This window comes from Theropithecus gelada, chromosome 10 (assembly GCF_003255815.1).
Source record: "Theropithecus gelada isolate Dixy chromosome 10, Tgel_1.0, whole genome shotgun sequence".
Classification (NCBI taxonomy): Eukaryota; Metazoa; Chordata; class Mammalia; order Primates; family Cercopithecidae; genus Theropithecus; species Theropithecus gelada.
The window spans coordinates 80,421,058-80,444,571 of NC_037678.1; the positions used below are offsets into that span (position 1 = coordinate 80,421,058).

Genomic DNA, 23,514 nt, shown 5'->3' on the forward strand with positions numbered 1-23,514 from the left:
CTACATTGATTAAATTGAAATTGAAATTGGGAATCTTCTACAATACCACATGGCTGCTATCAGTATAATTTGTGGTGGGCCTTAGAGTAACATTAAATATTTTTTTTTTTTTAGTTCCCTTTGGAATGGATTTTGCTTTATGCTTCTTGGGAAATGCGTAGAATGGGAAATGTTATATGTTTATCTGATTAACCAAAAATGTGGGCTTATAGATAGGACAGACAGAAGGGATTCATAGTCTCTCGACATGGAGTTGGATTCCTAAGATAGACATAATTCCTTTGCTTTTAATATTTTATAAAAAATATTTTATTTAAAATGTCAGTACCTGGGAGAAGAGACTAGGAGGAAATTAAGGTTATTAACAGTAATTTTCCATCAAAGAAGTCAATTTAACGGAATCATTAGCATCACTGAGTAGAAATGAACAAGCTGTATTTCCCCATTTGTTCAGCATGGCAGTAAGATTCTGAAATTTCAGGCTCATTTATTCTCTCGTTTTCTTGGCCCTGTTGTTTGAAAAGGTGAAGTCTGCTCTTTGGTTTGTGTACTTGTCCTGAATGAACAAGCAACGGAACTTAATTAGAATCATAAAATGATACTGCTATAAGGAATATCAGAGTTTATTTCTTCTTACCTCCAAATTGCATGGAGTAAGAAACTGAGATACTGGTTATTAGCAACTACTACTTTGCAAGTTCTCAGAGTTGGTTACTCTGGAAAAGTCGTATCACCTCTCCATCTTGAAGGAATTGCACTAGATTAATTCATTTTTGCTTTTACCCTTATATATTCCTGAAGTCCTTGATTTCAAGGGTTTGGGTGTCCATTATACACTATTTTCATAGATTAGAGGCAGAGCTTCATGAGTACCTCTTTCATTACCTAGCCCTTAAAATGGTATTCTCTGGAGGTGTCTACATTGCTTTTGACTGTGTTCACTCTGTAAACTCTTTCTATATAAGATAACTCATTCACTTCTACCATTTTTTTAACCCCCAATTTACTGAAGACTCCTCTATCACTGACCTCTTGTTGGAGCTCCAGATATATCCTGTTGTCTGCTGGAGATCTTGACACTGAAGTCTATGGGGACTTTCAAATCAAAGTGTACAAAACAGGAGTCCTCAACTTCACTCCAAACTTGTGTCTCCTTCCGGTTTCTAAATCTTCATGAAACAAGCTATCCGTCTGTTGAGTCTACCCCATCAATATCCTTCATATTTGTTCACTTTTCTCCATTCCTATTGCCGCTAGCCTGAATTTATGTCCGTGTGATTTCCTGTCTTGATTGTTCCAAGAATTTTTTCATTCAGTCTCTCTATACTGTCTCTTTCTCATCTGTGCCTTCATTCGTGTCTTCTGTTGGCTATTCAGTGAACATCAGGTACTTTATCAGTGAGATCTTGCTCTCAGAAGTTTACAGTTTACTGGAGGGGACAAATAGACACTACTTTATAAGTTTGCATCTTTGGCCATTGACTCCATTCTCCACACCAGCTAAAGTAATTTGCACAAAACAAATCTTATTATAGCATTACCTCTAAGATACTTCAACAGCTCCCTGTTGCTATCAGGATTAATTTGTCTTCCTAATTTGCCAAATGTAAGCCATCCACGGCCTGACCTCTGTGATGAAGTTTTAACTCCTTTATTTGCATCACCTATACTAGGCTGTGTTGAAATCCAAGAACATAAAGCCTGCTGCACTGTGGACACTATGGCTTTGCACTATGACTTTGCACTCAATCCCCTTCTTCAACTGGCTGACTCCTACAGGCCTTTAGAGACTCCATGCAGTTACCATCTTCCTATAAAGCCTTCCTTGATTTCCACTCTAGTCCAGGTTGGGTGCCCTACTTTAGTCCTCCTGTTGAATAGTTTGCAAATTTTAGCCACAGCATGACTCTCTTAGGAAATGGAACAATCTGGTGCATATTAGTGACTAAGTTGATGTCTCTTAAATGAATAAATAACTAAATGCCATTACTGCAAAGTCTGCAGATTGGGTAAATCAGGAAAACAATCTGATGATTAAGCAAAAAAAAAAAAAAAAAAAAAAAAAAAAAAAAAGCCAAAGTTTAGTAAACTGAAGACATCTGCTGACCTATTAAAGAAAAAAGTATTTCATGATTATTTATACTGGCCATTGAAAAGTAGCAGAATGATCAATTTGGAAATATGATAAATAATTTGAAAATTCTATATCCATTATTTCTGGTAACAGAAATCCTGATATTGTAATTAGTATACTAGATCCAGAGGAGACATTTCCCTGAAGATAGGTTATCATTTTTTTCCTGATAGGCACATACTCATATTGTTTTTCCTATTTTATGAGTTTGATTTTAATCACGTTATTCTCATTTTTCCTACAGTGTGTAGGAATTAGAAAATAAATTTCTTATTTCAAACATGGTTGGAAATTTAGGAAGAAATAATTTATTTAATCAGATTATTTTATCAAGTGGGACTCTTAGTAATTTAAAATGCTTTGTATTTATTTTCTTGTAGCATTTTATTTTCAAAATGACCTGCAAATACATCAATGCCAAACAGAGAAAGCAAGAAAGTCATTAATTAATTGAAGGGAAATATTCTGCTGAATATTGTTTTTTAGAGAACATCTTTTATAGTTCTAAAACCAGAAGGGAGCAGTTTATTCATAGTGGTTTGAATCTTGTGAAAAGAGTGTCTTTGACAGTCTTCACCAGGCCCCCTTCGCCAAGCATTAATAGGACTTAAGAAATGTCTTCTTCACAATTGGCTTCTTTTTGACTTCACAGATTTCTTTTAGCTTTGTGTTGAAAAGTGCTGTCTAAGTATGTTAATTATTAGATATATCATTATTCAGATTTCAATGCAGACAACATTTAGGAGGATTATAGTTTAGTTATTGCAGCTGTTCAGAAAACACTTCATGATAGCGCTTGGAAATACAGATAGAGAATATTTCCTTTTATTTAGAGACTTTTTGGATCTGTGAGGCCCTCTGAGAATCTTAAGCTTGGCCCCATTCTGTCCATTTTTCATTCCCTTTGAAAGAGTTTCAAAGTAACTGGTTAAAGTTTCTCCCCATCTGTCATAAGTAGCATAGAGGGATTTCTTGTGCAGCTACCAAAGGGAAATGAGGAAATTTAAAAGTGCAGATGATTTGGGTATTAATACATGTCCTGGCAGTGACTCTGCTAGAATCAGGCTCTCCCAAACCATTTTGTTGTGTGCCAATTTTTATTTTCTCAGCTACAGTATTATAAATATGGCAGACCCACAGGTTTTCCATAAAGATTGATGATCAGGAGGAATCCACTCGTTAATTAAGAGCAGCAGATGCCTTCTGAAAACATTCTGGAAATGTTCTACATTATATTGAACCAAAGTGCTTCCAGCTTTGTTGGAAACATTAAGGCAATAATTACATGGAAGGTATGCCTCATTTGTCAACAGGGTTTTTGGTCTAGAATATCGCAAGAGCAATTCCTATCCATTTCCTTCTAGAGGTGACAGCAACCTTCTTATTGCAGAAGGGTTATGGTGTGGGGAACATAAGTGCTTACCAGTAACTGCTTCTTTTCCTCACACAGGATATGAGATATAGGATATGAGACCCTCAGAGAGGAAGTCTCTTTCTCTACAAACACACACGCACACACTCATACACACAAACACACACACGCACTGCAGGTGCTTGAGCCACACTGTGGAATGGGATACATAAGAAATTGAGCCAGTTCTTTGACATTTTTGAGTCTTTACTGGATGGCTTTGCAGTATTTTAAAATGTTGAAACTTACCAGGATTCTTTAAGACCGGGCCCCTAACCCAGCATTTATTAGGCTTAAACAGTGTGCCCTGGGCCTTCAGAATGCAATCCCATTTCATTGTCTCAGCAATTCTGCAGATTAGGTATAATTACCACCATTCGATACTAAGAAAACTGAGTGATTACAGCACTTACTCAGGGTCACATGGTTGATCAGATGTATAGACAGGTTTCAAAATAAGGTTGACCTGACCTGAATCTATGACCGTACAGGCACAGAGGAAAGGCCATATGAGGACATGGGACACGGGAGAAGGTAGCAGTTGTCAAGCCAAAGAGAGAGGTCTCAGGAGAAACCATGCTTGCTGGCACTGGCACCTTGATCTTGAACTTCTAGAACTGTGACAAAATAAATTTCTGTTGTTTAAGCTAGCCAGTCTATGGTATTTTGTTTTGGCAGTCCTAGAAACCTAATACAGTGGAGGGTTTCTTTTACAGGCAGATGAAAGCAGACCTTGGGATATAAAAACAAAGTATTATGGACCAATATATCAGAATAATAATTTTGGCATTTGAACGCATGTTCCTAATTTCAAAAGGTGATTTTTGTCTTGAGTTGGTTTAGTTTATAGGATATTTGCTTTCACTGAGCTTTCATACGAGTTAATTTGTTTACAGGCAGAGATGAGATAAATCATGTCTTTCTTTAGCCTGTTTCTTTATTTCTTTTTTTCTATGTGAATTTCACATACTTCTTTAAAGAGTCTTATAATTAAAACATGTCATGTTAAATGAGCTCAAATCTTTTTCCATAATTAGGAACTTGAATCATTGCCTAATTTATAATTTGATAAGTAATGTGTATTTGTTGAATTTTTCTGCTATCAATGTAAGTCCTGGGGTAATTTTCTAAAACAAAATAAAAGTGGTTTTGGCTTTGTTTTCCTAACATATTAACAGTAGTCTAGGAAATATTTTAATTTCTCTTTAGTTAGTTGGTGCTTTCTCTTTGTAATTTTTTTGTGTGTGGAGGATAAATTATCATAAGACTTTCATTAAGTACATTGTAGTGTTTTGCTTAATTTGGTGCCTGTCAGGAAAAAACCCAACAGCACAATGGAGGTGTTATGAATGAGTTAATTTATTTATTAATTTCAATCTAAATTTTTCACTAATGGAGAAATAAAATATTTGTAGAATTGAAGTTATAAAACAGCGAACATAACTGCTGAATGATTTATATTCGGTACATTCTTTAATATAAAGATTGGCTATAAAGACATCTTGACTATAAAGCATGACATTGATTTGCTTTACATAAAAAAAGAATATTTTAAATTTTCTTCCTCACAATAGTATTACTCGAGTGAGCTTTTTAAACAGTATAGTGCTATTTTATTAGTTAAGTAATGCATACATCTGACTAAGTGTGATATATTGTGTTTAAAATATTATTCAGAACCTAGCATAGCTACAGCATAGAATGGGGTCACATAATAAACGTTCTTCTTTATGTATGTGCGTGAACTTTCAGTGAGTCACATGAGCTGGTTTCGTCATTTGAGTTTATCTGAATACATTAGTTATGAGCTATTTAGCTCTTTCAAGCAGCATTATTCATTCTCAAATTTTAAATCAGATTTGTACAGTAGCTAGCACATAGTAGGCTTTTAAATGTGTCCTAAAACTAATATGTAAGACGAGGACATGGGCCACAAACTGTTATTTTACTTTCCTTCCTGGTTTCATGGTTTTGTATATCTTATTTTGGATTTGTATGCATTCTGCTGTTTCTAAAATTAGTATCTAAGCAATGCATTTTTTAACATTAATTATCAAGTTTTGTCTTACTCTTAAATTTTGCCTTATATAAGGCAGCATAAGTGGGCATTATCTGCCTTGCTGACACCTACTTTCCTGGGGTGAAATATATTGACCTTGACTGTAACCTTGACAATTAAGATAGTTGACTAGACTCTGAAAAGAGAAACACCAGCATGATTGTAAATCACACCTATTTGTATAACATCCTCAATTACATAATACAAATAATCCACAAAATTGCCAAGATACTTGAACATATTATACGGGGATTGGTCTTAGCAGCACAGACTTACCCATGGGTATTAGTTCATTTTCTGAAGAATCTTTCAGCAAACTGAAAGTTGAGTTTACAGTCCTGAGAATGTGACGCCTCTTTAGTTATTATAACCACAAAACAGTGGAATGGCTGTTTCTTCCTTTGAGCAGAATGATATGTTTAAATTCTTTTTTTGAGGGATGATTTCAAATGTGTTAATTATGTGGCTCAATTTGGATTATAAGAGATGATATAAATTAAATTATCACTGAATTTTTACCCTGCCTACCTCACTCACTTTGACCTTAAGATCTTATGAAGAGTGAGACAAAGCCATCATGATGAGAAAAAGTGATCATCTCAAACTCGTGTATGTAGATGAAAAAGGATATATGTTTCTGTGTGAGGATCCCGTGTGGAAATACTTTTATAAAGTTACTCGCAAGTACAGCATCGGTTTATTGGGAAGGAAATGAACATTTTTTGAAGTGTCTTGTGAAGGTCAGGAACTCCACTAGGGACTCTCCTTTGGGAGGAAGTTTAGCAAAATGGTTGTGAATGTGTATGATGTGCATTGTGGGGTCCTGGCTTTGCTACTGAGAAGCCGAGTGACCTTGGTCAAGTCATTGACCTCCTCCTCCTCATCATCGTTTTTTGTATCTATCCTGTGAGATAGGTGGCAATATCCTCATTCTACAAATAAAGAGACTGAGGCCCATTTAAGTAATTTGTTCAGGTCCACATAACTAGCAAGTTGCAGCCCCTCAGTCTGGAGTCAGACCCTGCTCAGGATTCTACCCTCTTCTACCCCTTCAATGTGGTCTTCCCCTCCTTCCAAGGCTGTCTTTGCCTAGTTACCAAGTTGATAGTTTTGATCAGATAGATTGGTTGCTTTCATGTTGAATGAACTCAGATTAGGAGCACCGATCATAGGAAAAAGGTTCTGAAAAGGGAATTGGGAGAAGTGACTTATAGCTGGCCATTGCCCTAGCTGATTATGTGTTCTTCAGCAAGTCATTTCACATCACCAGTTTCAGTGTACTTAGCTCTCTTAAATGAAGGGCTTAGGCTTGTAGAACTCTTTCTTTTATATTTACCCCTTTATCATCATGAAGTGTTTCTCTTTGTCTCTAGTAATCCTCTGTGTTGAAGTCTATTTTGTCTTATTAATATAGCCAGTTCAACTTTATTTTGCTTACTGTTTGCATGATATAATTTTTTTCATCCTTCCAATCTATTTGTGTGTTTCCATTTAAAATGTGTCTCTTTGTAGAGAGCATATAGTTGATTCTTGCTTTTAAAAAAATCCATTCTGATAATCTTTGCCATATAGATGGAATGTTTAGTCCATTTACATTTAAAGTTGTTGATATAATTATATTATGTGGTTAACATTTTATGAGACATATTACATTTGCACTTTGATTTTTCTATATCTTCTCAGTTTTCTTTCAGACTTAACTTTATGGAAAAAAAGTCACAAGACTTATTTTATACTATACATAGGTTGTATACTTAGTATAATTGGTTTGTTGAATGGGCCACACTTAGTAAGACATAAACAGAAAATAGCTTTATTCTCTCCTCTCCTGTACTTTGGATGATATTTTTTGGCAGATCCTATAGCTTTTCAGTCATTTTACTGTATTGGAACAACCTAATTTTCAAATATTAGAAAAATGTAGTACAATGTAAATCAAAACTTCCATTTTTTCCATCCAGTTTATAGCTTCTCCCCTTTTTCCATTCTTAGGCTTGAGCCCAGGCTTAGTGATTATCAGTATGGAAGAAAAGGAATTCCTAGTTTAATTCTCCTCTCTTCATCTCCTACCAATGTCTGGCTCCTCCAGAGTTGGCACAGGGGACATAAAAGGGGCCAAGGCTATTGCACTTAGCAGGTGCTGTTTGTTTTCAAGGACAGTTCTTTCTCATACACACCCTGATGGATTTTTCTGGAGAGCCCTTGCAGGTCCATTGGCATCATGCCATTAATTTGCTTTGAGCACTGCAATATCAGCTCCTCATATTCCAGTGGAAGATCACTGGAGTGTCTCTGTGTCCTTGTCCAGGCAATCCACTCAGATGGAGGCTTTTCAGGATCATTCAAACTTGACAACCTTCCATAGTATTCACATGGTCCACAGAAAAACTCTCATCTTAACACCATCAGACCCTGAGGGCACAGCCTGCTTCTACTTCTACTGGGACTCTGTTGCCTTGCAGGTGGCATCAGCCAGCCAACCTGATACATATGCTATGGTTTCTGCACTGAAGCAGGCATCCAGGCAGGGAATAGAATATCAGCCTCTGTCATTGCAGATAGACTCAATTTATTATGGCTTTTCTTTTCTTTTCTTTTTCTTTTTTTTTCTTTTTTTTGCCTTTCTTACGAGGTGTTAGAGAGAGAAGGAAAGGGAACTGTTGAATTTTCTTTGAAGAGATTGCTGCAGTGCAATTTTTCTCATACATAGACTCTGGAGGTGACCTTTGGACTGGCTTGGCCATGTGTAGCAAGTCCTATGGACATATACAAGGACCTCATCATATCACCTTTGGCACTGAAACGTTAGCAGAAAATTGAAACATTAATTCCCATTCTCATCATTAGAAGAATTTGGAGATTACTGGCTTAATAGCAGGATGCACAGATAAGTGTTAAACCTTCAGCTACATTTATAATTTGTGAACTGCCACACTCTGTAAGCTTCTCCCTTCATGTAATGAGAAATACTAAGTACCAAATAAATGCTTAATGAATCAAGTCATGGTGATTGCAGGATATTGGTCTCTGGGGAAGGTAAGGGTGACCAGTATAATAAGAGGAATGAGGTTACTAATCTGCAAAATTCTTTACTGATTTGGTTAAACAATGGGTCACTTAAGTGGAAAAAAATAGAATTCAAAACTACTGTTAACTTTGTCAAACTAGTTGGTCAGGTTGGCCTAGGTATATAAAACCTGAAACTGGATTGACAGGCACTTCTGCTGGAAATCTCTAAACAGTACAGATCATATAGGTATATTCATAAATGTGTATATATATGTAAATATATGTGTACTTTTATTGAGGAATGTATATATACTTCTGCATATATACACAGACATATAAATATGTATTTTATAGTACTAATATAACTGTCAGAGAAAGAAATGACATAATGATGTCATATAACATATAAAATATAAAAATATACTTGAAGAGTTGGCAAATAATAAATAGCACAGATAAAGGAGAATGGTTTGGAACAAGAAACAGGTAATTTTCCCTAATTTTTGGAGCAGAAATAGATGAATATGAAATGTATGTATCAGTTCATTAGTTAGCTTATTTCAAAGTACAAAATAACCTTAAAAGATTTAATGTGGTTTTGTGCCAGAATTTATAGGTGACAATATGATAAGAAGTTATTTTAAAGTTATAAATTTAATTTTGACTAATTATCAATATATTTAAAAACATATTAACATGTGCTTTACCCTAATTAAAAGGAGATTATATCTCAGTAGTGTCTAAGATTTTTAAAAATAACTTTGTTACTTATAAAAGTAATATGTGATTAATTTAAAAATATTGGAAAATAACTTAAAAGCACAAAGAAGAAGGGAAGAAGGCAAAACTACCTTTAATCTCATTATAATAGGTGGTAACCAAGATAGGCCAGAACAAGAAACACCAGATTACTTTTTGTTTATTGATACATTTTTTTCCATGAGTGACAAAAATTAGTCTTTTCATGGTAGAACTTCCTTTGATCTATATTTAATTAGCTCATTTAATTTTCTGTTTAAAACTAATAATTCCTTTCATGGCTAGACTTTGTATGTAGGAAGTAGTTCTAAGATTGTGTCCAATATCATCAGACATCTGCTTAATATAACTCCTAAAACTTTATTTGTAGACCAGATATTTGTATAATATTTGGAGCCTTTGTCAGTTGTTAGGAATTACTTTAAGATGTGGAGAAAGAAATTAAGTTAACTGGTGAATAAGGAAGTATTTTCACACTTAATCCCGTTTTTAGTTCTAACCCTGGAATTGCTTATAGCAGTTAATGTGGACCTCAATATTTCATTTTCTAAATGGGCAGTGTCAGTATGATGGTGGGGTTAAATGCAAGGGAGATGCTTTTTTCCTCCTTTTCAAGGTATACTTTAAGCAAGGTAAGCATTCATAAAGGAGTCCTAATTTACTAGAAAGCTTGAAGTTTTGGAGCAGAGATTTTCAAAGAAGTTGTATGCAGAGTTCTTTTTGGACTATGGTCTGATAGTGTCTTTGTGAAAGTATCTTCTTCCCATTTCTTTTGTTATGAAACCTGTTTTTTGAAATCATTGGCCTTTGGTGAACATTGAACACATTGAAAAATAGCTGTATAGGAGAAAAACTGTGTGTTATAGTGTTATTTAATTGAGAATACTATTTTTGTGTGTGTGTGTGTGTGTGCGCGCCTGTGTCTGTGTCATGGAAAAGTATTGAAATGATAGATTACTGAAACAAAAAGGAGGCTTTGTTTATCTTTCCAAAGAGAATCGAGCCATTGTTTGGGAAAAGACCCAACATCCTTTTACTAAATCATATTTTTTTCAAATATATGTGTATGGCAAATCTTAAAATAATAGATAATTAACTAATAGAAAGGGGGAGAAAAAAAATGGAAGCATGCTTTGTCACCCGATAACTATCCCAAAATAAGTTTGGCTTCTAACACATTTTTAGTGTTTTGTTTTTTTTTTTTTCTTCAAATGGGTATTAGATAGCTTCCGTGGTAGAAGTGAGGACTTGCAGAATACTCTGTGTTACTAAAAAATTGCTGGAAAAGTTAACCTGAAATGGCAGAGTAAAGAAGCTCATGTTTCAGCTAATACACTGCAGTAACTTTTGCATCTCTGCACGTTCATCACAGACTGTGTGCGTATTGTGTATAAATAATTACCAAATGTTTCGGGGGTGGTGATTCTATTTCTTCTCCATGAGAATTTATAAAGTTGTTAAATTCGGCTTCTTTGGAGTCATCACAGTTTATTTCACTGAGATGTTTACTGGATAAATATTTTCACAGAGGTTTTCATCAACTTCAAAGAGGTAGTATTTATTCAATGCAAAGTGTTAGGAGCCTATTGCAATATACATTCGATTTTTTTTTCTTTCAACGGTAGAGTTGTTTCTCTTTTTGGTTCAGACGAATTCATTATTTTAAACTGCTTCAATCAGTTCGATATGTTGCATTCATAGACACAGTGGGTTTTATTTGTAAGCGTCCCCAGAGACCAGGGTCCCCAGGGTCTTGGTGCCACATGTTCTGTAACTGTGACAGGAGAGCTGGGATGTTTGTACCATACATGGGAGAGGGCTGATTTCTGAGAGAAACTAATGCTGTTGACTCATAGGTTTCTTTTTATCTTTTCTAGGTCATGCAAGTACACGGTAGCTTTTAAAATAACACATGCCATAGGTATGTAGAGCCTTTGTAAGTCTTTACAGCTGTAAAATGAGCTAGAGAAAGTCACTATCTGGGTCATGCGGAACCACATCTGGTTTATGATATGGGCACATGGTAGTTGTGCTTGAGGTTATGATGGAGCCTCACCTTGCTTAGTTTTTGGCCACAGACTGAAGGTCCCTTTGAATGTTCCCTCAGCTAATGTAGGTATGCAGTTTATAAATAATATTTTCATAAGGACAAAAGTGAGAAGCAGCATTGTATAGCAGAAACGTGAGAGCTGACCTTCCTAGGTTCTGACCTTCCTAGGTTTGAATATCCAGTCTGTCTTTTGCTAGAAATGTGACCTCAGGTGAGCTCCAAAGCTCCCTCTGAACTTGTCCTCATGTGAAAGAGGAGAGACTCGTGCCTAACTGGGGAGCGGTGAAGACTGCATGAAATACCAGATGCAAAGTGCCTAACACCTCACCTGGTTTATACAATAATAGCTACCTCTTAGTTGTAGTTCTGTTCTTTTCTTTCTACAGACATTTGACCATTAAATACACAATTAATTCGACTCATTATTATATTTCTAGATTTTTTTTTTCTTTTTGAGGACTGCATGCTTTTCATAAAGTCTCTCGGAAAAGTAATCTCTATATAGTTTTGCTTCTTCATTCATTCAGCATTTGTCAATACTTGTTACAGGCTCGCTTCCTGAGGTCTAGGAGTTTATGTTTATCAAGAGAGATCCACAGATAAGAGAAGTTACTGTAGAATTTTAAGTTCCACAGAAGGTGCATTTCTGAGGCCCTATAAAGCAGAGTAGCAGCATTTGAATCAGGTCAGCTCTTCAGCCCTCAAGAGGTATGTTCATGTTCTTGTTTTCTGTTTTTTAGTGATGTTCCATTTCTGGTGTTTAATCTAGCCATGCCCCTAAATATTTACTTTTCTTTGTGAGACAGGTTAAGACTGCCTTAACTTAGAAGATTCTTCATTTCTTTGGTCGTTGGAATAGCATTGCTGTCTTTTCTGTCACCATTCTCTTTTGCATTGTTATCATTCTCTTTTGCATTGTTAATATCAGAATGTAATGGTCCTTAGAAAAGCACAGTGTGGCTTGGTAGAGTGATGTGCCTTGTTGTTTCTGATGTTTTTTTGATTCTCCCTGAAGCCTGCTGGTGAGCCTGTTGGGTGAGACATCCTCAGTGTTGACAAATGGAAACTGTTGATGAGGTTTCCACTGCAATGGTGATGTATCTGTTACTGAATAGTTATAGGGTGCATCACGGTTAGTTAAAATAGGAGCAGCTTCTGAGGATACAGAAGGGGGAAAATAAGTTATTGCTGGTGTATATTAGAATATTTTTGGCTGCGAGTGATAGAAAACAGCAGCCTAAACTCACAGAAGTTTAAGAGAAATGCAGGCTTAGGAATCTAAGCATTTGGGGCAGATGTGGCATCTCAGCAGTGCCATCAGGAAATGAGGTTCCTTCTTTCTCTCCACTCCTTATCATTTAGCATTTGTCTTCATAGGTGTGAGATGGCTCTGCACCACCCAGGAGCTATTTTCAGGAATGAGGGATTGGAACTTGTTTACATCATGAGAATGAACTTTCTCAGAGCTCTCTCTCCTGTATCTCATTGGTCAAAACTGTGTCATGTGTCTATCCCTAGCTGCCTTAGTATCTGGGAAAGCAAATCATTTTAGTGTAGTATATTGACTCCTAACAGTATAAATGTTGGCTAAACAAATAGCTAGAGCCACCGTACCTGGGAATTTTGTTTTTGTCACATCTACTAGCTTAGTTTTAGATTTTATGATTTGGTAAGTATTAGATGCTACTTCATTCATTCACTTATTTGACACGTATTTATTAAATACATAAGGCCTTAGGATATACCATTGCAAATTTAATAAAACTAGTCCTCATATTGTGGCTGCATGAATGTAAAATATCTAAGTATGGATGTGAGCTAATGGATGTTTCTCTTAGCTCATGTAGTAAATGGCTAGAACTGTGATTTTCAAATTGAAAACAACTGAATTTTGTTTAGCTGACCTCCGTCATGTAACTCGTTCGTAATTATTACCCCTACCCTCCCTCCTCTGACCCTCAGTCCTTTTACCGATAAATTTGGAAGCCTGCCTCCTGAGGCTGAGTTATTCTGGTTTTCCCATAATACTCCCTTTTCCAGCTTTTATATGCTTATCCATTAAGTCAGACAAATTTCCCTTTCAGAGTTTGGCATTGTTTCTTTATTGGAAAGGAAACAGATTGTTTTAGGCCAGGAAAGCTTGCAAAAGAAAATAGAAGACAATGAACTATGTTTTTTATTTTCTTGTTTTTAATCATCACATCTCACGTTAGGATTCAGTGTTGGGTCTCGGTGTGTTTTCTGTTCAGAGAGAATGTGAGGTTCTTCTTGCACCTGGTTTATCTTTGATGTGGGCTTGGCACAGCTTTACACATGGTCTTCCCCCAAACCATGACATAAATCCTGCTTTTTATTTTATGTCTAGGGTCAGGTTTCCGGTAGTGGTGTCTAGCGGGGTCAGGAAGTCAAATTCCTAGGCTGTGAGGATGATTTTACTTGTGTGTGACTTTCCCTGCTTGTTGTGAAAGCTCAGCTTTAGCGTCATATGGCCCCTTTTTGGCTCTTTCAAATTTTAGTCAAATTGAGTGGTATAATCCATAAAGTGCCCATCTTTTGGCTGTTTCGCAGTGACAGATCACTCAGCTAGGATAAGCAGGTAGCAAATCTGATAACTTATATGTGTGGCCCCAAATCTTTGCCACGAATAAAGGATTTTTAAAAAAATTGTTCCCTCTTGGATCTTGGAATTAGGAAGACTTTTGTTGATGAAACATCACATTGATACTAATGGTATGTTATTCATTTCTCCGATTACCTTAATCAAAGGTGTATTTAACTACCTACAATTTCTGACAAGCATGAGATAACCAGTGTTCCTATGTTGATGTTACTTAATTCAAAGCAGGATACCTAAAATAAAGAAAAAAACCAGAAGATTTATTGCAGCTAAATATATATGTGTTATTTGGCTTTGGAATATTGAAATAAATATTCAAAGCCATTTTTATGATTTTTTTAAACCATACCCGTAAGCTTTTCATTTTTCCTAGTGTGATATTTGATTTTTAAAATTTTTGCCTAAAATATTTCTTTTTTGTGTGTATGTAAGAGAGTATTTGAAAAACAGAAAGATTGTGATATTTATGATCTGTGCATTTCTCTCTGTATTTTCATAAATAATTTCCATCGAATGAAAATTTTAAAAACTTTTTATTATGGAACACTTTGAATATACATAAAAGTAGAGTGAATATCAAAGTGAACCTTCATATATCCATCATTACACTATAACAAACTCATAGCCAGTTTCATTTCATCCATTATTCCTCCCCATCAGTGACCCCAACTGGATTGTTTTGAAACAAATCCATATTTGAAGCAAAAATAGATATATTATTTCTGGTTGGTCAGTTATGAACTGAAGATCTGTAAGTGGCCCCACCCCAGTTGTTACTAGGTCATAGATTATGATTTGGCTTAGCATACGTGCAGTGACCCATATTGATCCATATTGATCATTGATCCATATTGATCATTGATCCATCGTGGCTTTCTTAGCTATCTTGGCTTTCTTTTGTTAGCAGAGCTTACCTGCAACTGTAGTTTCAGAAAATAGAAAAGGCAGCTGTTACCGTCACTATACTGTATTGGCAGTGAAGGGGACCAAAGTAATGCTGGCTGACATATGAAGTGGTGAAGAGCAACAGAGGAAAGGCCCCAGATGCTGGCTTACACTGGGGAGTCCACCTGGGGCATTGGCGTTGCTTTGAAGGAAAGAGGTTCTGCAGCTAGCTAAGCTTGGCCACGAAGAATGGGACTCACCTTGGCTATTTGCAGACATGGAGGTGGTTGCACGGTTCACGATCCTTTCCATAGGACGTTGTGAGAATTTCTTATTTAAAGTTTAAAAAGGACTTTTATTCTGAAGTGAAGCAAGCACAAGCTAATGGAGGAGTTCTCATTTGGGGAGAGGGACTCCTCTGGACTGTGGTCTCCTTGAATTTATGCATTGGCAGTAATTTCAAATCTTTGGAGCTCTTTTGGGTCAGAATCCTGGTCATTGTTTCGGAATCTATATATCATTATCCTTAATGGAAGTTAAATTACAGATGGAAGCAAATGTACGTCATGGTCAGAGTCAGAATTACATTCTTGTGAACTTTATCCTATTGGTCATTTTAATTAGATTTGACTGGAAACGATTTATAGTAGTGGATGATTGACTTATATTAAACAAAACCATTTACTTTCTTATTTTGGCTTGAATATGTAAAGCGAAAATAATTTATGTTAATAAGTGATTTTGAAAAGTCATATTTAGTATTTATTAGTGACTGGTAGGTTTCTGTGTCAATTGTTTATTGAAAGTAATACATGTAAAATAAAATCAGAGGTATCCTGGTTTTTTTTGCATTTTTATATAGTTTTTTGTAATCTAAAAGTCTTAGCTAAGAAAAATCGAGCTCATAAATATAGTTTATTGGCTTGGAAAATAAAAAATCAATAGAAAGAGGTAGCAGCTTATAGTTCTGTTACCTTGTGTTACCTGCACAGCCCACCACAACCTTTTGACCTCATTTTCCCACTGGAAAAGCAGAAACAAGAGAGGAGTTTTATGTATTTCCTTCTTTGTTTATACATTTATTTTATAGAATTAAACAGAATGTTTGAAAATATGTCATTGGGATAGATGTGAAGTAAATACTTTAATTCTAGTTTTGAGCAATTTTCATTTATTTTTGTCCATTTTCGATTTTATTTTATCCATTTTGTTCTTTAAAAAGCAAATCATTGGAATTAAAATCTGTAAAATGTTTTATGTAGATAGAAATGAAGAAATATTTCAAGTCTAATTTAAATATTTCCATTTGTTTAATATTACAAATGAAACACAACATGATAAGATTATAGGCTGGTCTTAAAAATTCACATTTGCTATTTATTGTGACTAGTAGATAGTTGTTCTTCTATTTTTTCTTCACAGGAAAAGAAGGTTTCTCTCTGATACAGAATCCTGAAATGTGATCTCCCTTAAAAAGGTAGGTGTATGTGCTTTTTAATTTGTGACTTAAAAAAATTTTTATCTTGAATAAATTACAACCCAGATGATTTAATTGAGAAGCAGTTTTTTTATGCCACTAACACGTGCCATTGCGAATTGAATTAAAACCTCAGATTCATCTTTCTAAATTCAATATTTAAGTTTGCCAGTCTTTTAAAAGAATGACTATTTTGGGACGATAGTTGATGTCTACAGCAGTCAATGTATGTGATGTATAATAAGTGAATGCTTCTCAGCAGATCCATTTTTTATTGCAATAAATTTATTTCAGCTCCTCTTGATGAAATGTGTTCCTGTCTTTTTCAGTGGGTGACATCTTTCTAGGAAACCCAGAGAGTTTGGAAGTGTAAAATGGTCTGTGGCCAGTAAAAAATATGATATCTTTCATTTTGTAGTGTGAGATTTCTTTTTCAGAGTGTGGATTGTGATTTGCTTGATACTTTGTCAGCTGTAATAAGGTTGGGGGCATTTTTGGGTATATGGTATCTTTTTGTAATCCATACAGAGCCTGCAAGAGGTTTCCACATTTCGTGGAGTGAACTCATACTAGCCTAGGAGCCACTTTGGCTTTCTTTTTTTTTCTTTTCTGAGGCAGAGTCTCGCTTTGTCACCCAGTCTGGAATGCAGTGGTGTGATCTCGGCTCACTGAAACCTCTGCCTCTTGGGTTCAAGGGATTCTCCTGCCTTAGCCTCCTGAGTAGGTGGGACTATAGGTGCCTGCCACCACGCCCAGCTAATTTTTGTATTTCTAATAGAGATGGGATTTCGCCATGTTGGCCAGGCTAATCTCGAACTCCTGATCTCAAGTGATTTGCCTACCCTGGCCTCCCAAAGTGCTGGGATTACAGGCGTGAGCCACAGTACCTGGCCTTTTTTTTTTTTTTTGGTTTTTGTCTCATACTCCTTATTCTGACATACAGACTGGCTCTCCTGTTCTGAAAGGTGTAGTTGGGGACTTGGTTCTGATGAGAGCCATGCGTTCAGGGGAATGCCTGTGGACACTGGGAAACCGCTAAGCATGAGTGGTGGGTCCCATGGGGCTGTCACCCCAAGCCACAGGACTGCCTCAGAGATTTGGGGGGTGTTTTAAGGTCACAGTGGTCAAATCTGACCTCGTGCCATTATCCTTTCATGTTATCCTCCAGTTTGCTCTCAGACTGTAAGATTTCAGCTCTTAGATCATTTCTGGGCTGAGAAGTTAGTCTGTAGAAACAGTTTGTCCTGATTTCATTATAATAACAAATTTGTGATGCTGATGGTGTCTTTCCTCATTCTTCTGCAACCTCACAAGAGTAACCATTCCCCTCCAGCTTTTAATTACCTATCCAGCTAGCTCCCGGCCATCTCTGCCCTGGGAATGGCTTGGTTCTCCTCTGACCGAGCTCACCAAGCAGTTGCTCACATGTTACTTATAAAACACCCACCTCTAGATAGCAAAAAGCGAAGATTATGGTCCATATTAGATCACTGGAAATCTAGTGTGGAGAACAAACATACATTGATTTCCAAATTGAAAATAGAGGAGTTGAAGCGGAGTTGTAATGTTTGGCCCATTACACTCATGTAATGATAAATTGAACCACTCATGTACATTCGACATTTGGACATAAACCCTATAAGAGTGTGCTACCAGAGTGAACTTATAGAGACCAGAGAGATTGTTGAGAATTCGCTTCAAAATTAGAGTTCAAAAACCTGCTGTATGTGATTAATTGCAGTGAATTGACTGTATAATAGTTAAATAAATGTTTGCTCTTTTTTCTCAGATTATTTCTTCAAAAATTGGCTTCAAAGATGACACAGAGAAACATAGGTTAATCAAAGACAGAGAGCGAGGATAATTTTTGATAGAATGATGACTGCAAAAGAGCTGATAAGTGTGATATAAATGTTGAGTTGTGAAAATACACTTTTAGGAAATCCAAATTGTTAAACCTTGATCATCTTTGAATGATAATTGGACTTAACTGCAGCATAAATCATCTGTATCATGTATCTGCACTAGCAGATATATATAGAAAAAAATCTGACTTTCAACTACTAGGAAAGTTGCTTTTTCACATTTATCCAACATTAATCCAAAATCCCTCTTGGGAATAAAAACTCACATATTTGCAAGGTAGCCAGACAGTTAGGAGCCAGTCTTGAAAAGGCTTCTCAACTGTGTGGGTGACAGAGCCCAGGAGGCTGTTGAGTATTGTAGAAGTCCTGGAGTATGTGGCAATTAATTCCAAGGATGTCTCATGTATTAAATAAATAGTCATATATGTATGTGTGTGTGTATGTGTGTGTGTGTGTATATATATATATATGACTATTTTAAAACTCTATTGCTCCTGCTATAAGGAAATGTATATGAATATGAAATGTTACTGAATTAAGGGGAGCTTTTTTATTATAATGTATTTTTTTAATCAACAGAAATTAAAGCTACTTTATACTACTACCATTTATACTACTTTTATAAATGGCTAACAATTCATTTTGACACTAAACATGGGTTCTCATAATCAAAGAAATTGAAAATTGTTGCTCTAGAACCTGGGGAAGGTATCTGAATCATGTTAAGATTGGATCCATGATTCGAGCAAGACAGGGCCAGAAGGTTTTTAAACAGTCAGAAGAAAGAAATACTCAGACGTTTATTTTATTAGATATTAGATTAGGTTACTGGGGCAATGGAGGAACTTCCTTCTAAAAACGTTTAAACAGTCCATTTTTGTTGTATGCTAGACTGGTTAGATGTATTCTTCAGTATGAAAGCTAGTAGCCACATGTGGTCATTTAAATTTAACCACATTTAGTTATTTTAATTAAGAAAATTAAAAATTGAGTTCATGATTTACACCAGTCACAATTTACATGCTCATTAGCTACATGTGGCTAGAGGGCAGCACATAGAACATTCTCATCATCACGGAAAGTTTTTTTTTTTTTTTTTGACAGTGCTGGGGACAATTGTCATCACTAGGACTGCTCTATGCCACTAGTAGTACCACCACCACAAAGCTATTCCTAGGGGCTTTGCCCTGGTGTCCTGGCATTGAATGGAGAAGACAAAGCCTGGTTTGCCCTGTAAATCCTGGGAGATTTTTATGGACAGTAGTCCTTAGTGAATGCGTGGAAAAGAAAATTGTTTCCCCATAATCTTCCAGCTCCCCTCCCTTTCGTTATGGCCTATATCCCCTGACAAGCAGCAGGGGTCCATGTGCCAGTTTGAGTTAACATTTATTGTGTGTACAGTAGACATTTATCCCCATTTGGGCTACCTGGCATCTGAATCCTTTTCCTGAATTTGGGGGCATTCCTTATTGTGTGAAGCTGAGTGGATAAAAGTGCTGTTTCTTTTAACTTCCCAAGCAGAAATGCCCACTTTTGTGTTTTTCTTGATGTCTGCCAGCAAGTAGGCACACTCATGGGACTTCAGGTTTGTCACATCTGGGATTGGGGCTCTGGAGAGGTGGCTTAGAGAGGCAGTGGTTTGGAATTCTGCCCATCGCTGGTGCACGCAGCACCATGGTGGCAGGGCCAGAGCCACCTGTGGTGACCAGCACCATCAGTGCAGTAGGTGAAACAGAGTCATTTACTGGGAACAAAAGCAATACTAATGGAAACAGCCTTCCCATGAGTGTAAGGAGCCAGACTAGTCTCCTCTGTTCTAATGGACATCCTCCTTACATGGAATAATAACAGAACAATTTAATTTTATTTGTTATTATTAATTCTTTTTTAGAGACAGGGTCTTGCTCTGTTGCCCAGGCTGAAGTGCAGTGGCATGACTGTAGCTCAGTGTAACCTCGAACCTCATAACAGGAAAATTAAAAAAAAAAATCAAAAGAAACCACTTAGGTGTAACACAAGGAAGATATGCTGACTTGTTTAATGGAAAGGAATATACTTTAATGGAAGAATACATGTATCAGAATATCAAACGTCCCACATGGGTTTAGTAATGGAGTGACTCCATTTTTTTGTTTTTGATAGAGAATTGTGCTTATAATTCTGTTTCTTATATGCATAATGTAATCAAAACTGTTGCCTGTGAATAATCACTCTTTTTCTGATTCCTACTGGCTAGGCTGATATGCCTGTTTTATTGCTTTTCCAGAACAGATAGACTCACATATTGTTGCACATTATGTTTTGAGTTCTTAAGCATATTGTCTCTTCCTCCTGTGCACTGATTCCCACTTCCGTGCACACAGCAGCTGTGTGACCATCTGCATCATCTCAGCAGTGCCACAGCTTCCTCCGTAGAATGCTACGGTGTGTCGCCCATTGAGGGATTCCTCATCCCAAGCGTGATTTTTACGTGGGTAGGCTGCCCACCTGTGAAGTGAAGTTTCTGGTGGCTCATTTCTTCATATTTCATGATAATTGGTCAGAGGCTTGCCTGGCAGTGGAACCATCACCCCAGGGACAGAGGTTGCCTGCTGTCCATCATAACTTATGCTCAGCCCTCAATAGAGAAGAAGTATTGTGTGAAGCAGCCACCTAACCAGAGAGACTGGTGAAGCAGCCTCCAGTTGTGTGTAGGTGAGCTACACGACTTGTTCTTACCAACACAATGTGAACAGTTAGTAGGGCAAATCTGGGACAAGGCTTTGAACCCCAGGCTCTATCGTCCTCTTTCCTGTGGTTGGATGCAGATGACTAGGAGGCCTGAGGGGATGGTGAGAGACGGGATTAAGTGAACCTGAGTCTAAATCATTCCATTGTGGATGGCTCCTCACTATTCCTGTTCAGGAATCCATATGTTCCTGAACAGAAAATCTTTAATAGTCATATTTGCAGTCTTTCCCAGTAACAAACTCTAACAATGAAAGATAGAGTATAAATTATGTGAGCAAGAGAGAGAAATAAACTTCTATTATGTTAACTCTTTATATATTATCAGATTTGTTCATTGCAGAAGCTGACATTACCGTTGTATATCCTCATTCAGGCACATAAATCTCATCATTTCTTTTTATCAGGTATTAGCTGACATTTTTTCATTTTTCAGTTGCCCATTATGTGGAATCATCTTCTTGCATTGAGTAGTAGCATGGCTTATACATGAATGTGATTATGGCCTATATACATTTCCTACATATTGCCTAGTTTTGCTTACAGATTGGTCTAAGAGTTAGAGGAGAGCTTCGTGCCTCATTGTAAAAACAATTTGCCAGTTTTGTAAATCAGCATTTTTTTTTTTTTTTTTGAGATGGAGTTTTGCTCTGTCGCCCAGGTTGGAGTGAAGTGGCACGATCTTGGCTCACTGCAACCTCTGCTCCATAGGTTCAAGTGATTCTCCTGCCTCAGCCTCCCATGTAGCTGGGATTATAGGTGCCTGCCACTATGCCCAGCTAATTTTTGTATTTTCAGTAGAGACAGGATTTCACCATGTTTGCCAGGCTGGTCTCGAACTCCTGACCTCAGGTGATCTGCCCGCCTCAGCCTCCCCAATTGCTAGGATTACAGGCATGAGCCACTGCACCTGGCTGTAAATCAGCAATTTTGATTGAGTTTTTAATCCTTTTGGATCACTGCAAAGATTGTGGTAACTGAGAATTCAAGTTCAGTGACTAATTTTGCTTCATAAATGTATAGAAAATCATTGATGGCCTTATTAGAAAACATTTCCCAGGCTTAATAGTTCTATATAGGCAACAGAGGCATCCAATGAAGATGGAAAGAGGGAAACAATTATACAAAATCATCTTAGATTATGACAGAAGGAGAAAGCATTTGATACTCATTTAAAAGCAGCAAATGTGGTGATTCGAGGTATACATTTTGCTTTTGGCATGACATGTAAATTATTGCTTGGCAGAGATGAAGAATTAGGGATTTAATGTTTTTGCTTTTTAGTTTACTGTGTATTAACTAATAACATTTTCTTCTTCTACAATATGGAAATAGCAACTGTATACCTGTAAGGTTATTAATGGAGGTTTTGTGCATACTGATATATTTGAAATGTTTTTAGTCCTTTAGGGGAAAAGTGCTTAATAAACATAAATAACTACTTATGTTCACAGTTTATTTCTGTTGACTTAATATACCTTCTTTTTCCTCTTAATAATGCCAGAGCGTATTTGGGGGGCTATAGCTTGGACAAAAATAAGACATTATTAATATCAGCACTTTGTAACCTGAGACAGATGATATAATCTCTCCTGCCATATTCTCTGGGGTTTAAAGGTGCTATTCAGCAAGATTATTATGAACACCAAAAAAATTTGCGTAAAATAGTTGCATGGCTGTCACTTCCACATAAGCTATGAAGGCAATGATGATAATTAAGTCTAGGACTTGTAGGAACCACATATACTCACTCCTACTACCTTTGTTCTTCTTCATGTCTACTCTGCCATTGTACATATTAACACATTGGCATATGCTCTGTGCTTAGTATGGAGTGCTTCTCAAACCTTTTGGTCTAAGACCCTTCTATACTCTTAAGAATTGTTCAGAGTTCTAAACAGCTTTTTAACATGCAGCTTATATTGTAACTATTTGCTATATTAAAATGTAAAATGGGGACATTTAGAAATACTTATTTTGGATAACAATAATAAACCCATTACATGTTAATGTAAGTAAGAATTTTTTAAATGAAGAAATACTGTATTTTTCCAAACAATATATGTTTGGTAAGAAGAGTGGCACCATTTAATATTTTTGCAAATCTCTTAAAGTCTTGCTTAATAAAAGATATGCGAATTCCCTTATTTGCTTCTGTAGTTTATTGAGATACCGAACATGATAAAGGCTCTGGAAAACTCTTTCAGAGAGTGAGAGTAATAAAAGGAAAATAATTTATTAGTATCATTATGGAAATAATTTTGATCTTTTGGAACCCTGAACTTGTCTTGAGCACACAGTTTGAGAGTGATTGGTCTACGTTAAATCCCCAAAGCCTATCTTTAGAGTATTTCCAGTTTTGTCACATTTACTACTTTGTACCAGAAAATCCCTTTCCCATCCAAAATATTAGTAAATAACTATTTCTATCTAGTTAATTCTTATTCAGAGAAATAACTAAGAGGCTAAATTATAATTTTAATTTTAGGCTGCAATTTTCCCATTTATTAATTGCATCTTC

The 23,514-nt window shown here is 36.3% G+C and overlaps 1 protein-coding gene across 2 annotated transcripts in view; it reads left to right on the forward strand.

The window, feature by feature from the left end:
* Positions 1–23,514, forward strand: part of PLCB4 (phospholipase C beta 4) — a 415,371-nt gene that overhangs the window by 10,687 nt on the left and 381,170 nt on the right. Inside the window, exon 2 of one of the 2 annotated variants that reach the window (XM_025399656.1) lies at positions 16,347–16,401. The exons of the other annotated variant lie outside the window; for it this stretch is intronic. The gene's annotated coding sequence lies outside the window, so the exon portion shown is untranslated. The remainder of the gene's footprint in view (positions 1–16,346; positions 16,402–23,514) is intronic. 2 annotated transcript variants of the gene reach the window in all.